Source organism: Marmota marmota, unplaced genomic scaffold (genome assembly GCF_001458135.2).
Source record: "Marmota marmota marmota unplaced genomic scaffold, marMar, whole genome shotgun sequence".
NCBI lineage: Eukaryota > Metazoa > Chordata > Mammalia > Rodentia > Sciuridae > Marmota > Marmota marmota.
Genome location: NW_026000026.1, coordinates 19,949,648 through 19,963,922, shown reverse-complemented (window position 1 = coordinate 19,963,922; position 14,275 = coordinate 19,949,648).

Here is a 14,275-nt window from a genome sequence, read left to right as displayed (position 1 = left end):
GATTGAACTCGGGAACACTTGACCACTGAGCCACATCCCTAGCCTTATTTTGTATTTTAAGTCAGGGTCTCACTGAGTAGCTTAGCACCTCACCGTTGCTGAGGCTGGCTTTGAACTCACAATCCTCCTGCCTCAGCCTCCCAAGCTGCTGGGATTACAGGCGTGCACCACCGCGCCTGGCTCTTTTCATTTTTTTAATCTTGAGACAGGGTCTAGCTACATTGGCCAGCACAGTTCCCTATGTTGCCCAGCATGTAGTATAACAGTCTGATAAAGTGACTCTAGAGGGGACAAACAAGGTGCCTATGACTTTGTTTAAAGAAAGGAGTAAGGCAAGCCTCAAGCCATTCTGGAAAATTTTCATGTCCCTGGCAAGTATCACTGGGCTGTGTTGCTGGCTGAACACCGTTTGTTTGTTTGTTTGTTTGTTTTTGCTCTGGGATTTGAACCCAACGGCACTCAACCACTGAACTACATTTCCAGCCTTTTTTATTTTTTATTTTGAGAATAGGGTCTTGCTAAATTGCTGATGCTGGCCATAAACTTGGAATTCTCCTGCCTCAGCCTTCTGAGTTGCTGGGATTACAAGCTGGTGCCACCAAACTGCTGGACACCAGTTTTAAGGAGTAGCCGGCACTCTGCTCCAGTCACTGTTGCTCAGGGACAGACAACCCAGGAATGTCATCTCTGATTTTATTTTATGAGAAATTAGAACTAAAGACTTTTAAAATGTGACACCTGATTTTCAAATGATGGCAAGCTATTTAGAGAATGTTAAAATCCAGTGGGGCCGTTTGCTATTTCAAACAATTGTTAGATCCTGATCTTCTGGCTGGGAACATTTGTCCTCTCGGAGGTCAAGGGCAGGTCCGCAGTCTCCCCAGCCATCTCAAGCACGCATGCTGCCCCTCCCAGCAGCACTGTGTGAGAATAATGTGCAGCCATCTGTCCCCTCCCACCCTCAGCACCATCTGTGCAAGTCTTTGGACCCCAGGGGCAGCTGATGGCCCTGGCAGGGCTTCCCATCCTGGCTGTTCAGTGGAATCAGCTGGATAGCTTCAAAGATACAGATGTCCAGGGCCCACTCCCAGGGGTCTTCGTGTCACTGGTCCTGGGCATTGGGACTTGGCAAGGCTGCCTGTGGATGCCAGAACCCAGGCAGGCCTGTACTCCACACCTAGGGGACATCCCCTTGGGCCCAGCATGAGTCTCCCATCACCTGATGGTACCCACCCTCCCACAGCGGTAGGGAACTCCCAGAGCTGCCTTTCCTGTCTCTCCTGACCTGATTCGGGAAGTTAAATTACGGTGATTATTCTGATTTCAGAATATTTTTTTTCTTGTTGCCTGTAACATAAAATAGCCATGCTTGTAAATCCCACAACCCAGAGATCAGCTCGAGCAGAATTAATATGATGTCGTGAGCATCACATAACAATTCAAAAGAGCAGGCACACTGGTTGGAATGATCCAGGCACAGGATCAGTTAAGTCCTTTGCCCCCCACCCCATCATCTGATAAGATTATCTTTCAAAGTCCCCACCTTTACCCTGGTCTTTACATTTACAATTATGGAAACAGAGGTCTGGATGGGGGAAAGAGACACATCTAATCACATAGAGCATGATTTTTAAATATATTTTTAGTTGTAGATGGACACAATACCTTTATTTTATTTATTTTTATGTGGTTGTGAGACTCAAACCAGTGCCTCATTTATTAGGCAAGTGCTCTACCACTGAGACCCAGCCCCAGCCCCACATAGAGCAAGACTTACGGGAGGTTGGATCGTAGCAGAGGACTTCCAGGCTGCTTCCTCCCCAGGCCCTTTGGAGGGAAAAGTAGCTCTGTGCGTGTACAGAAAGGTGTGCATCCAGGAAATCTCAAGCAGCTATAAGGGCTCCTACCATCTGCCTTGTGGGGGATGTATTTCCTCCACGGGCTGGGCTTGTGCACCTTTGGCTCTCTGCAGTACAGGAACCAAAGGTGCACATCAGCTGTGCAGTCTTGGGCAAGTCACGTGCCTCACCTGAATCTCAGGAAGAGCTCGGAAGCAACACATATTTGTGGAATTAACACACATGGGGGACATCTTGTCCCAAGCACCTTGTGGGTGTAACTTTCTAGAAACTGGCCATGCTAGGGGCTCAGTACCACCTGCTGGGTGAATGACTGTGGGCTCTTAGACTACTCGGCCTACCCAGGGTAGTGTGTCTCAGCTTCCTGTAAGATGGGGAAGCTGAGGTATGGCCACATTCAGGGACCTCACTAATAAATGACAGACCTAGGATTCAAATTCAGGCCTGTCTGACATTAGAGCCAAAGTTCTTGACACCTAAACATACAGTTCCTGTTGACTGTTCCTTAGTGGCATAAACCACTATTGTGTCCTGCTCAGGGGTTCTGTGGATCAGGCACTTGGACAGGGCAGGCAAAATGGCTGGTCTCTGCTCCATGATATCTGGGGCCTCAGCTAAGAAGATTGAATAGTTGGGGACGGCTTCATGCTGGGGACTGGAACCATTGGAAACTTCTCCACTTATGGCTGACACCTCTGCAAAAGAACTAGAGCCAGTTTCAGCTAGGGCTCTTGACCAGAGCCCCTGCCCATGGCCTTGCATGTGTCCCGGGCTTCTCAGCACACAGCCAGGCTCCTAGAGAGAGCAAGCAGAGAGCGCGAGTCAGGTGGACTTTGTGAATGGGCTTGGAATTCTCACAACTTGACCTCTGCTGTCTTGTGTGTGCTGAAGGAGTCACAGCCTGTCAGATTCAAAGAGGAAAGACATAGACCCCGCCTCCCAGAGGAGGAGTGTCAAGCAGTTTGTGGGCCATAGCTGCAATACCTCCTATGTGCTAGGCAGTGTCCCAGGCCCTGGAGAGACGACAGTGGGAGGGAGGAACAGGTCAGTATCTCCCATAGGAATGAACACGTGTAATGCAAAAGCCAACACAGCAACCCGTTCCAGGATGGAGGTCGCGAAGGTGTGTCCAAGGAAGTGACTCCAGGCGGAGGCCCGGAGGACACTTGGCCGGACAAGAGAGGGATGCTGTAGGCAGAGGGAAGAAGAAGGGAGGGGAGACGAGGCTGGAAACGTAGGCTGGTCAGACCAAGGCCATCGTAAGGGTCCTGGGGCACCTCTGAGGATTCTAAGAGGGGACTGGGAGGCCAGCTTAGTGAGCTTGGGTGGCCTCTCTGCACTAGACAAGGTGCCCAGGAGACATGTAGGAAAACAGCAAGCAGGCTGTGCCCACATGAGAGGCAATGGTGGCGTGGGCAGGAACAGTGGCTGCAGGAATGGAGAGAAGTTGGTGGGTGTGAGAGCCTGCAGGGAAGAGCACATTGGTGGTTGATGGGAAGTGGCTATTCCAAGAGGGTTGTCAGGAGCCATGTGGTCAGACAAGGAATAGGGGAGGGGAATGGGGATTAGGTGGGAAGGACAGGGCACTCAGGTCCCAGCAGTTACACCTTGGGACTCCCTACACCATCAGCACAGCTACTGAGAGCACTGGCGTTGAAGCTCACTACCTGGGTTTGCCCCTGGCTCCACCGATGCTGACTGGGTCTGTCTGGGGTGTGTCCCTGCATCCTCCTGTGGCTGCTTCCTTTTCTGTAAGTATGGAGCAGTGGTGATGGGCTGATGTATCAATCTAAAGCTGGGACTCTTCTGCTCTTAGGCATGTAGTAAATGCTCAGTAAATGTTTAAAATCCAAATGAAAACTGGAGCCAAATCGCTCCACGTGCTTAGGAACTGCACTTTTCTGCATACACACTATACATCAGCAAAGCATTGGAAACAAAAGCAAAACAAAAAGGTGGTTTATTTGTGAGCCTGTGAACAAATGCTATGGATGAACCCACATCCTGCCATCCTCTTGCTCAAAGGAGGACTTGTGACCAAAGTGCAAAATGTGATCTTGGCACAATCACCCCTTTGGAACTGCAGGTATTTTATTTCTTTCCATATTTTTCTCCACCCCCTCTGACCTCTCCAGAAAACTCACCCAAAGAGATGATCGTCCCTCCCTCGCTGCTCAGCTGTCAAGTGGTGACACAGTTGACGGCTTTTGTTTTGGTTTAGTTGCTGCAGTTTTCAAATTGTCACGAAAACACACAGATGCCGGTAATTTCCAAGCGACTCGCAAAGCAGCTAAGGGAATGGAGCTGTGCACCAGCGTGGGGTGGCAAACGGGCTCACAGGAGGCGCCAACTCGCAGTTTTCTCAAAAAGCATAAATAGAGCGGAACGGCCAATTTTGTAATTAACTGGGGATTGGTCTCCGGTTAAGCTCCTGCTTGGTGCAAATGGCCAAGCTGTTGCCGGGAGACAGGCTGCGTGACCTGTCTCTTCTTTGGGGCGCTGGCAGGCTGGAGATGGCTTTGCTTTGCCACAGCGGAGTAGGTTTCAGGATGGGACAGTCTGCAGCTTGCAGTTGAGCTCGGTGTGTGAGGACACACAGGGGAGGCCCAACCAGGATCTATGGGGAAGGACCAGCAAGACAGACCACATGGAAAAAATAATTTCTTCATTCGGAAATTATTAAGAATTGCAAAATGGGGAGAGCAGGGCATGAAGGGTCCCCTGCTCTGAACATGGGATCTGGGTGACTACGCAGGTCACGTGTGCATGATGCTGGCCTTGAGTCCTGGGTCAAGCCTCCAGAATTTGGGGGGATACCAACTTGGGGGAGGGTCTCAGGCTGAAGGCAAAATACAGTTCCAGGCATTCAGAGCAAGGATCCCACAAGAGGAGGCTATGTAGGCTGCAGGAGCAAAGTCAGAACAAGAACAATCATTATCGAGGACGATTCAGCAAGAAACGTCAAAATTTTGCAAATCCTTCGATTCAGCGCTGTACTCAGCAGTCCCTTCTACTGTCTTCCTCTGCACAAAGCTACAAGGTAACAAATACCAGGATGCTTGCTGTAATGGGGGCTTGAGACTGGCAAATGCAAAAAAATTCATCAGTGTGTGCAGGCTAGTCATATTTGCATAATTGACCCCGGTACCTAACTAAACAACTTAAAGGAAGAAAGTTTAGTTTGAACCCAAGGCTGCAGAGGTCTCAGTCCATAGCCCTAGACTGTCAGCCAGCTCCGTTGCCTTGGGCTGAGGTAAAATAAAACATCATGGCAGAAGGGCATGTGGAGGAAAGCTGCTCAGCTCAAGGCAGCCAGGGAGCAGAGAGAAAAAGAGGAAGGGTCCAGGGACAAGATATAGTTCCTAAAGGCACACCCCCCAAAGACCCATTACTCCAGCAAGGTCCCATCTGCCACAGCCTCCACCCAGGGATCCATGCAGCCATCAACAGATTAATCCACTGATGAGGTCTGAGCCCTCCTGGTCCAATCCCTTTCCCAAGGCCCCAGGTTCTGGCTGCAGGAAAAAGAGGCCTTGTGACTCCCTGAGGAATATGCCCAGGAGAATCCCAGGCCTCCTCACAACAACTTGTTAGCATGGATGGTGATGTAGCAGGGGCAGGGGGATTGCTCATTTTCCACCCTATTTGCTTCTGCCCTGTTGGGGATGTTTATAATAACTGCATGTTGGTTTTATGATGAGAAAAAGAATCAATAAAAATACGTAAAAGCAATCTCCAAAGACCTTTGGTTCTATTGGTGGAGCAGAAGGATCTTGAGAGAGGCCACCATCGTCAGTTCTGGGTCCGGGGCAAAGGAATCCGGGCAAAGGCGTGGCTTAGGGACATGTGATTTGAGTTCCATGCAGGACTGCACAAGGCATCGATGTTGGGTACGTTCACAGGGGTGTGCACCAGCATCAAAATCCAACTTAGAACATTTTTGTCACCCATCACCTCAGTCATGTCCAGAACTCAGCTTCCCCATCAGACCCATGACAGTCTTAGGCACAGGGATATTTGATACTGTGCTGTGGGGCTGGACTGGCGAGGAGGATCTTACACACTGCTATAGGTTGGATCCAAAATGTTCCCCCAAAGTTGAAGTGGGGCTTTGGGGACGTAGAGCAGTCCGTCACACAATATGGTGACTGGGTTGCGGATGAGGTCATGGCTGTCACACAACAGAGGAGGGGAAAGGATGTTGAGAAGGTAGCTACAGTGCCCACCTGAGCTGGTGGCATAGCAGAGCAGCATGACCTTGTGACGTTCCTTTACCCTCAGGTGTCCCACAGCTGACAACTTCGTACAGAGCACCAGACATTGAGACTCATTCTCTCTAAGTTTGCTTGCTTGCTTTTTTGGTTCTGGGGATTGAACCCAGGGATGTTCTACCACTGAGCCACCTCCCCAGCCCTTTTTATTTTTTATTTGGAGACAGGGTCTCATAAGTTGCTGAGTCTGGCCTTGAATTTGCTGTCGTCCTGCCTTAGCCGCCTAAGTTGCTGCACAGGTGGGCATCACCATGCCCAGTTCCTAAGCTCTCATTTTCAGATGGTTTCTAATGCAGCAAGGATTGACCAGGTCTCAAATAAGAGGAACGCAAGGTCCAGGGTTAGAGAAGTCTGTCCCTAGCAGAGGGGATGGATTATGTAAAGACAGGGAGATATGAGAGAGACAAACTGGAAAACAGACAGACTCACTACCTGGAAAACCAGGTTCATGTATTTTTATTTTTATGCTATTAAGTGCATATTTGGGCATGCACACCCCCCCCCTACTCTCCCAAGGATTCATCTTAATCTGAAAGTAGTATCCATGACTTTGCACTTGTTTGAGTGCTTATCCAACATTTTGCCATCTTTTCACTTTTTTTCAACGCTGAGGACCAAACGAGGGCCTTGCTCATGTGGGCAAATGCTCTACCACCTGGCTACACCCAGCCTCCTTTCTACTCTTAACTTTTGCCATTTTGTATAATGTACCCTTTTTGTTGGTTGTTGCTGGAAATCTAACCTAGGGCTTCACACATGCTAAGCAAGCCTTCTGTCACTGAGCCACGTCTCTGGCCCCATTATGTGCCCTTCCTTCCTTCCTTTCTTTCTTTTTTTTTTTTTGTTTTTGTTTTTGTTATTGGGGGATTAATCTATGGACACTTCACAATGGAGCCACATATCCAGCCCTTTTTATTTTTTATTTAGAGACAGGGTCTTGCTGAGTTGCTTAGGGCCTCGATAAATTGCTGAGGCTGACCTTGACTTGCAATACTCCTACCTCAGCCTCCCAAGTCACTGAAATTACAGGTGTACATCACCACACCCTGGCTCATTATGTACCTTTTTAAAGCAGCAACATTGTGTGAATGTTTTAAACCCAAATTGGGTATTATTTATTTAAAGGGCAATTCAAAACATGTATGTTTATTTATATTGCAGAAAATGCTTTTTCCCATTTCAAGAACCTGGGGATGTGTTTCCTCCCGCTTGTCTGGCAGGGGCAGTCATTTTCTAATGGCTGTTGTGTGTCAGGGTCAATGTGATCCAGTCTGGTATTTATTACCAACCCAGGGTTTTTCAAAGATTCTGGCCTGCAGCACAGAAATGTTATTCCCAAGCTCATATGAAGCCTAGACTGTCATTTATCTGAATGAGGAGTCTCACTTTGTCTTATTCTGGAGTTGATTGCATGCACTGGAAATTCATTCAATGCAGCTTGGGAGGAAAGAGAGATGTAAAGGTAGGGTGCTAGAATCGGAGCTGGGAGGGTAAACCACACCAGCTCATGGAGAGGCGGTGACTAGGATCCAGTTGAACTTATCACCCCCACTTCTTCAGACCCCCTCTGCTTCTTAGGAAGGCTGGTCCCTCCGTCCCACTCTCTGCATACTGACCCCTCAAGCTCTTGGCTCAGCACCAGGAGGATGGACTGGCTCCTTGGATGGCAGCACCTCTGTGCACATCTGGCTGGGGGAGGGGAGTGGACGAGGTGATTGGATGTTATTAACAGGAAAATCAGGGCTGGGCATCGAGATTCACAAAAAAGAGGGTGGGTGTTAGAATCGGAGCTGGGAGGGGAAAATTCAGAGAGTTGGACAAAGCCCTGGAGTTTTCAAACCTCCTCTGTGCTTCGAGCCTGCTCATTGTTGCAGAGGGGACATCATCAGAGCTAGGAAGCCTCAGAGGCCACTACTCCAGATTCTTGTGGGAGAGGATTCTTGTGGGACAGGATTCCGGGCAAGCCAGACTTAGTAGAAGAATAGCAAAGTTGATTAGAAGGGATAGGAAAAGAGGACACTCTCAAGGGAGAGATGGGTCCTCTTAGAAAGGAAGAGGATAGCATGTCCCTCCTGCCCTCCAGTTTAATTGAGGTTCCCAGGAAAGTTTCCAGAGAGTTCCACCCAGGTCCACCTCTGGACTTCTGACTGACAGCAGGATGGTGGCCGACTTCTAAATCGCTACTACTCATGGTAAAGGTCCAGGGCAACTCTAGATCACTTTGGCCCAGGCTGACCAGTCCTAATTGGAACCTGTTTTATGCATTTCAGGCCTGCATTTCTCCTACAGATAACAGGTAGTTTGCTGAGGAATGTGACGTATCCTATTGATTAAAGCCAGGCAAAGCTGCAGGTAAACTGCTTTTTAAAAGAAAGCATGTGGGGTTCAGCAGAGTGGGTGCAGTTAACCTATGTTCCCATCACTCACTCGTGACTGGTGGGTAACCATTACCCAGCATTCCTGAGCATTGACTGCTGATTCTCAAGGATGTGGCACAGGTGGAGTGGGCTGGCCCCTCTCTGTCCTCAGCAGCACCATTGTCACAGGGGATTCTGAAGGGCTGTGGGCCACCTGCCAATTTGCTAAGATGGTCATGTGTCTGGCACTGCCAAGAGACAAGCTGATCACTCTTGCCCTGCCCTTCAGAGACCCCAGGCTGATTTCTGGAGAGTCCAGATGCCTCGGGTCAGACTCCAGAGCCTGGCCCAGTGTCCCTCCTCCCTCCCATTGGCCTCTCTTCAGGCCTGAGAATCCCTTTCCAGAGCAGAGTCCCTTGCAGCCACACCCTGTGGCCCTGTCCACTGCTCCTGCTTGGCTGTCCTCGGCAGGGAGCTTTGGGATGGAGGTGGAGCAGAGGCACCAAGGGATGAGCTAAAGGAGGACAATAGTGACAGGGGCAAAGCCAGCTGGCGGGAGGGAGGGAGGCTGGCTGGGTCTGCAGGGTGGGCTGGGAGGGCCTTATTCCAGGGAGGGAGCCACGACAGCATCCAGACACGGAGCAGAACATGCGGGGTGTCCTCCTGTGCCTGGACTGTTGCAGTATCTCTTCACCGGTCTCTCTCTGCTCCATCCTCGCTCCTGACCATCTGCTCTCCATGCCACTGTCACCGGGATCCTTTAATAAGGTAAATTAGATTATATGCTCCCCCTGAGATCAAGTCATTCAGGAAATACTTACTGAGACCTGCCCCCTTTGTAAAGTTTAGCTGCATTGCAATGTCCCTGTGCGATTGTCACAAATGTTTTCCCTCAATCCTGGGCCCCACTTTTTACTCAAACCTATTTAAAAAGGAAACACTTTCACATCATACATGGAGCCCTCATGTCTCCTGTCATAAGGAGAAGTTAACAGGGAAAATGAATTGGTGATAGATATATAATGTTGATATATAATATATATATATATATAATATAGATATAATATAGATATATAATATTGGTGATAGATATATAATGTTACCCAAGGGGATAATCCTGAGTAACATTTTACTGAGGGTTGCCCTGGCCCTGGACACTGCTTACAGGCTTCCCGCCCATCTACACATAACCTCGACTTGCCCTGGGTGCGAGTGCTGTCATTACATCCAGACTTTACTACAGAAAAAAAGAGAAGTGAAGCTCAGAGAGGTGAGGTGAGGGAGCTGCTGACATGGAGGTCAGACCCTGAGCCCCCAGCTGCTGGGCTCCAGAACCTTCCAGACTGACTACTTCCTCTCTCCTGCTTAGGAAACCTTCCCCCACCATGGCAGTTACCTCTGTTACAACTGAAAATATTTTTATTCACTCAAATTGAATTTTATTTTAAACTTTTTATTTTGAAATAGTTTTAGATTCACAAGCTACAAAAATAGATTTCCCAAGTCCTCTTCACCTAGTTTCTCCCAGTGATAATATTTTATATAATCATAGTATATCAGGTAAAACTTTTAAATAACGATTTCCTATTCATAAAAAATCAGAGATAATTAATACTCCACATTATCTTGTCTTCTTTGGTGATTTCCCCCCCGTTAAACCATGAATGACGATAAATTGTCCTCTTTGGCTTCAGAATGCCTGGAGCTGCCTGCAGATCCCAAGTATGGCCACTAGGTGACAGAGTTGAGCGCCATTTATTTTTCAGTTAATTATCAATTACGCCTGCGTGGCATAGAGTGAGGGATAGGAACAAAGGTCAAAAATCGAAGCGCTGGGTAAGAGGCCCACGGGGGTGACCCCTCTCCTCCAGACCCTCTTGCTGGACTGCAGGAAGTGAAACAATGTTCATGGATTGGAGCCTGGCTGCGTGCTTGGCACTGCTGAGCCCTGTGCACCCAGAAGCTCATTTTACACTCGCCAGAGCCTTCAGGCTGACTCGACTTGCGATTATAGGCGGGAATTTAGATGCTCAGAATGTCACCAGCCAGTAAGAGGCAGAGCTTGCACTGGAATCTCCGGTGGAATCTTGACCCGGCTCTTCCCTCTCTGCAGGGCAGGAGGGGAGGGGAGCCCGACACAACTCCTCAGACGCCAGACTGTCTTCACCTCCTTCCCTGAAGGTTAGAATCCCCAAACAAGGCGAAGGAAGGGAGGCTGGTCCTGCAGGGCTGAGCATGCTCTGTGACATCACGGGCTTAGACTTAAGAGCCGCAGCACGGTCCGGAGGGCGAAGCCCGGGAGAGCAGCCCAGGAAGCCCCCGCTCCCTTCTGGCTTCCTCATCCAGGGTCCTGCTGCGCTCTGCAACCAAAACGTGCTCGGCTTCATTTCTGCTGAAGTTAGTCTATGAAAAACTCCTGCTCATTTTATTCTATTTACTATAGAGTAAAATCAAGAAGGAAAAATACTCAGAAGGAAAAAACTCAAGATTTAAGCTCTTTAACTTCTAATTTACTATCCTCCATTTGTGTATGGGAATTCTTTTTTCACGTAAATAGGTATATAATTGTGGACTTTTCCCAGTTACCGTTATCATTCAGCTATTGACAGTGACACTGTTTCAAACCACATTTATCTCTTGCTCACATGTGGGTGAGCTAGGGTTGCTGGGTGGGGCTCTGCCTCTCATCCTCTAGGGACCAGAAGGCTATCCAGAACATGTTCTCCTGGCCATAGCAGAAGCCCAGAGGCAAAGGCTACCACCCAACACATCTTAAGCCTCTGTTTGCATTACTCAGGTTACCATGCCATTGGTCCCAGTGATTCACAGGACAGACACCAAGGCAAGGGTGGGGAAGGACGCTCAGCTTCTCTAATGAAAACACTTCAAATTCATTTGGCAAAGGGTGTGAACACAGGGAGGGGTAATGGATTGGGAACAGTAGTATCATTTACCCCCAAGTATTAAATATTCTTTGGAAACATAGTTTTTAGACACTGCACTCTTTTCTTGCTTATGAATATATCCTAATGTATTTAACCATTTCCCTATTAGTGGACATTTATTATGTTCATATTTTCCCTGTTATAAAACAGGGACACTATTACTGTCCTCTAAACTTTGGATGCAGTCCTAGATTATTTAAGAATATACTTATTACTTAAGTTCTTGATACATATTACCCTTCAGTAGAGGATAAAAGTGCTCATCTAACAGCATCATTATCAGTATTATACATTGTGATTTTTGTTTGTTTCTTCAAAGTCAAGAGGAGAGTGGATAAGGAAGACTAGGGAAAGGGGCCTAGCATTAGAGGTTCAGCCACTGAAGGGAGAAGAAAGGACACGGTAGAGAAGATGTAGAAGGAGGTGTTCAACCTGGAAGACTCCAAGCTTGAATGGTTGAGAAGACCTGGGGATATATCTCTTAGGAACCCTCTACTCTAGCTGTTGTTACCTATTGTGCCTGGTGCTCCCTGGGGAAATGATACGGTTTCCTTTCAACTCTTCCTTATCCAGATGAGATCATCTCTCTGTGATGTAGGTAATATTTTCATCATTACTGAGGCCAACTGTTCTGCTCAAGAGATGTGGAAAAGCATGGTCCAACTATTCTCCAGAGAGCACAGCCCTTCGGCAGGGGAGAGAGCCCAATTCTAGTCACCAGCAGATCTTGCAGGTTGGAGCCAACAGTCAACTTCAGGCAGTGAGACACACCTTCTGCCCATGTGACTTCCTGCAGACACTTTTCAGCCTGTCCTTATACAGCCTGCTAGAAGCTGATCAGAGAGTCCTCCCCAGCACCCAGATCCTGCTGTTCCTGCAAGCCATAAGTTTCCCAAGCCTTGGCTTAGTTAGCCCTCAAGAGACTGGCTCTGGGCACCATTTTGGAGATGCCTAGCACCGAGTGAGAGCAGAGACTTCAGAGCCAGGGAGACCTGGGTCCAAATTCTGCCCTAGGCACCTGCCAGCTCAGAGAACTGGGTACAGTTTGAACCTCCATGAGCCTCCCTTTCAGCATCTGCATGGTTATAATAACTACATCCTTCTTTTATTAATAATTAAATGAGGGAAGTGTATAGACAGCTCTCAGGACAGTGTCTGGCTCAGGGAAGTGGCCAGGAAAGCACATACTATTTTTTGAAGCTCTTGCTATTATTTAGAAGGAAACCCTCTAGCCCTCTCCTCTTCCTGTGTTCATGTTTGAATCTCACTTCTGAGAAGTCATTGATTTAAATATTTCTTTCTCTTATAGCTACTGTCGTGTTTGGAAAAGAGAGTGGAGGGCACAGAAGGCATTCTCAAGGTGCCCAGATGCCAGGCCAGGGTCAGGGTGCTAGGTTGGCTTCCTCCAACTCACCAGGGCTGTGTCGCCTCCCTTCACCCTGGCAGGTGGGCTAAGCCAGGAGAGGATCCAGGTTTGCCGTTGTTCTGTCTTTGGTCTGTCGGGGTGGTGGGATTTGAGAAAGGCTGGAAAGTGTAAAGGTGGCCCAGTGGAGCATAGTGATTGGTAACGGGTCCTGGGGGACACCGCCAACATGGAGTGAGTGGAGCACTGTGTTCAGTGCCTTCACACATTAGGCCACCTGATCCCCAGATCCACCATACGAGGGAGGTGCTGCTGCCTCACCATGCACGCGAGGAAACTGAGAGCAGCTTAAACTGGAGCCTGAGGCAACTTCACATGAGAGTCCCTCCTACCTGTAGGGGCTGGAACCCAAGCTGGAGAGGAGAGTTAGATGTCCCTGGCCCGTTGCGCAGGGAAAGTGATGGGAAGACAGACTCCCTATTCCCAGGAATTCTGTTTCCTGTGCTCTTGAGCTGATGGGGCAGGAAGTGTGAGTTTGCACACACCTGTATGAGCAGTGTGCGCACAAGCGCGTGTGTGGTGTGTCTCAGTGTATGTGCCTGTCGTGTGTGTGCCTGTGTGTTCACCTGGGTGTAGTGTGATAAGGGAGAGAAGGCTGAGGTTTTGCAAACTGCCGTCCTTGTTAGTCCTCATGGACCCGCGTGCCAGTTTCCTTCACTTCTTGACATGCGTGGGTTGAACTTCACTGCTTTATCCAACCTTGTATTTAAGGGTGTGTGTGTGTGTGTGTGTGTAGCCTGCAGACCTATATATACTGCATGGATCCATATTTCCATTGACGTGTGTGTGTGTGTGTGTGTGTGTGTTTCTGTCTGGACTTCTTCACAATTCAGTGTGCAGTCTGTATTATTCAACGTTTCATCACTGTGGCCAAAATACTTGACGAGCGCAACTTAGAGGAGGAAAAGTTTATTTTGGCCATGGTGGTCCAACTCATTGCTCTGGGCCTGGGGAGCAGAGCATCATGGCAGAGGGCAAGGTGGAGGAAAGCTGCTCTCCTACAGATGGGAAGCAGAGGGAGTGAGGAGAAGGGGCCAGGGAAGAGGCACCCCTCCAGGGCACTCCCCCGTGACCCACCTCCTCCAGCCACGCCCCACCTGCCTACAGTGACCACCAGTTAGTCCACTGAAGCTAGATGGACTGGCTGGGTTATGGCGCTCACAGTCCACTCTTCCACCTCTGAATGTTCCTGCAATGACAGAGGAGGTTGGGGGATGCCTCCTATCCAAACCCCAACCTGTGGGGTGGAGCCGTTTCTGTGGGCGTGTGTATATATGTGCACCCTCAGATCTGGCTGCAGCTCTCCAACTGCACACCTGCGCATGTGTGTGCACACACATGTGTGTTTGCTTTTTACTCACCAAGTTCACAGAGTGAGCTCTCAACCAGCAATGGCCGGGGCTCTTTCTTTGGGAAACAG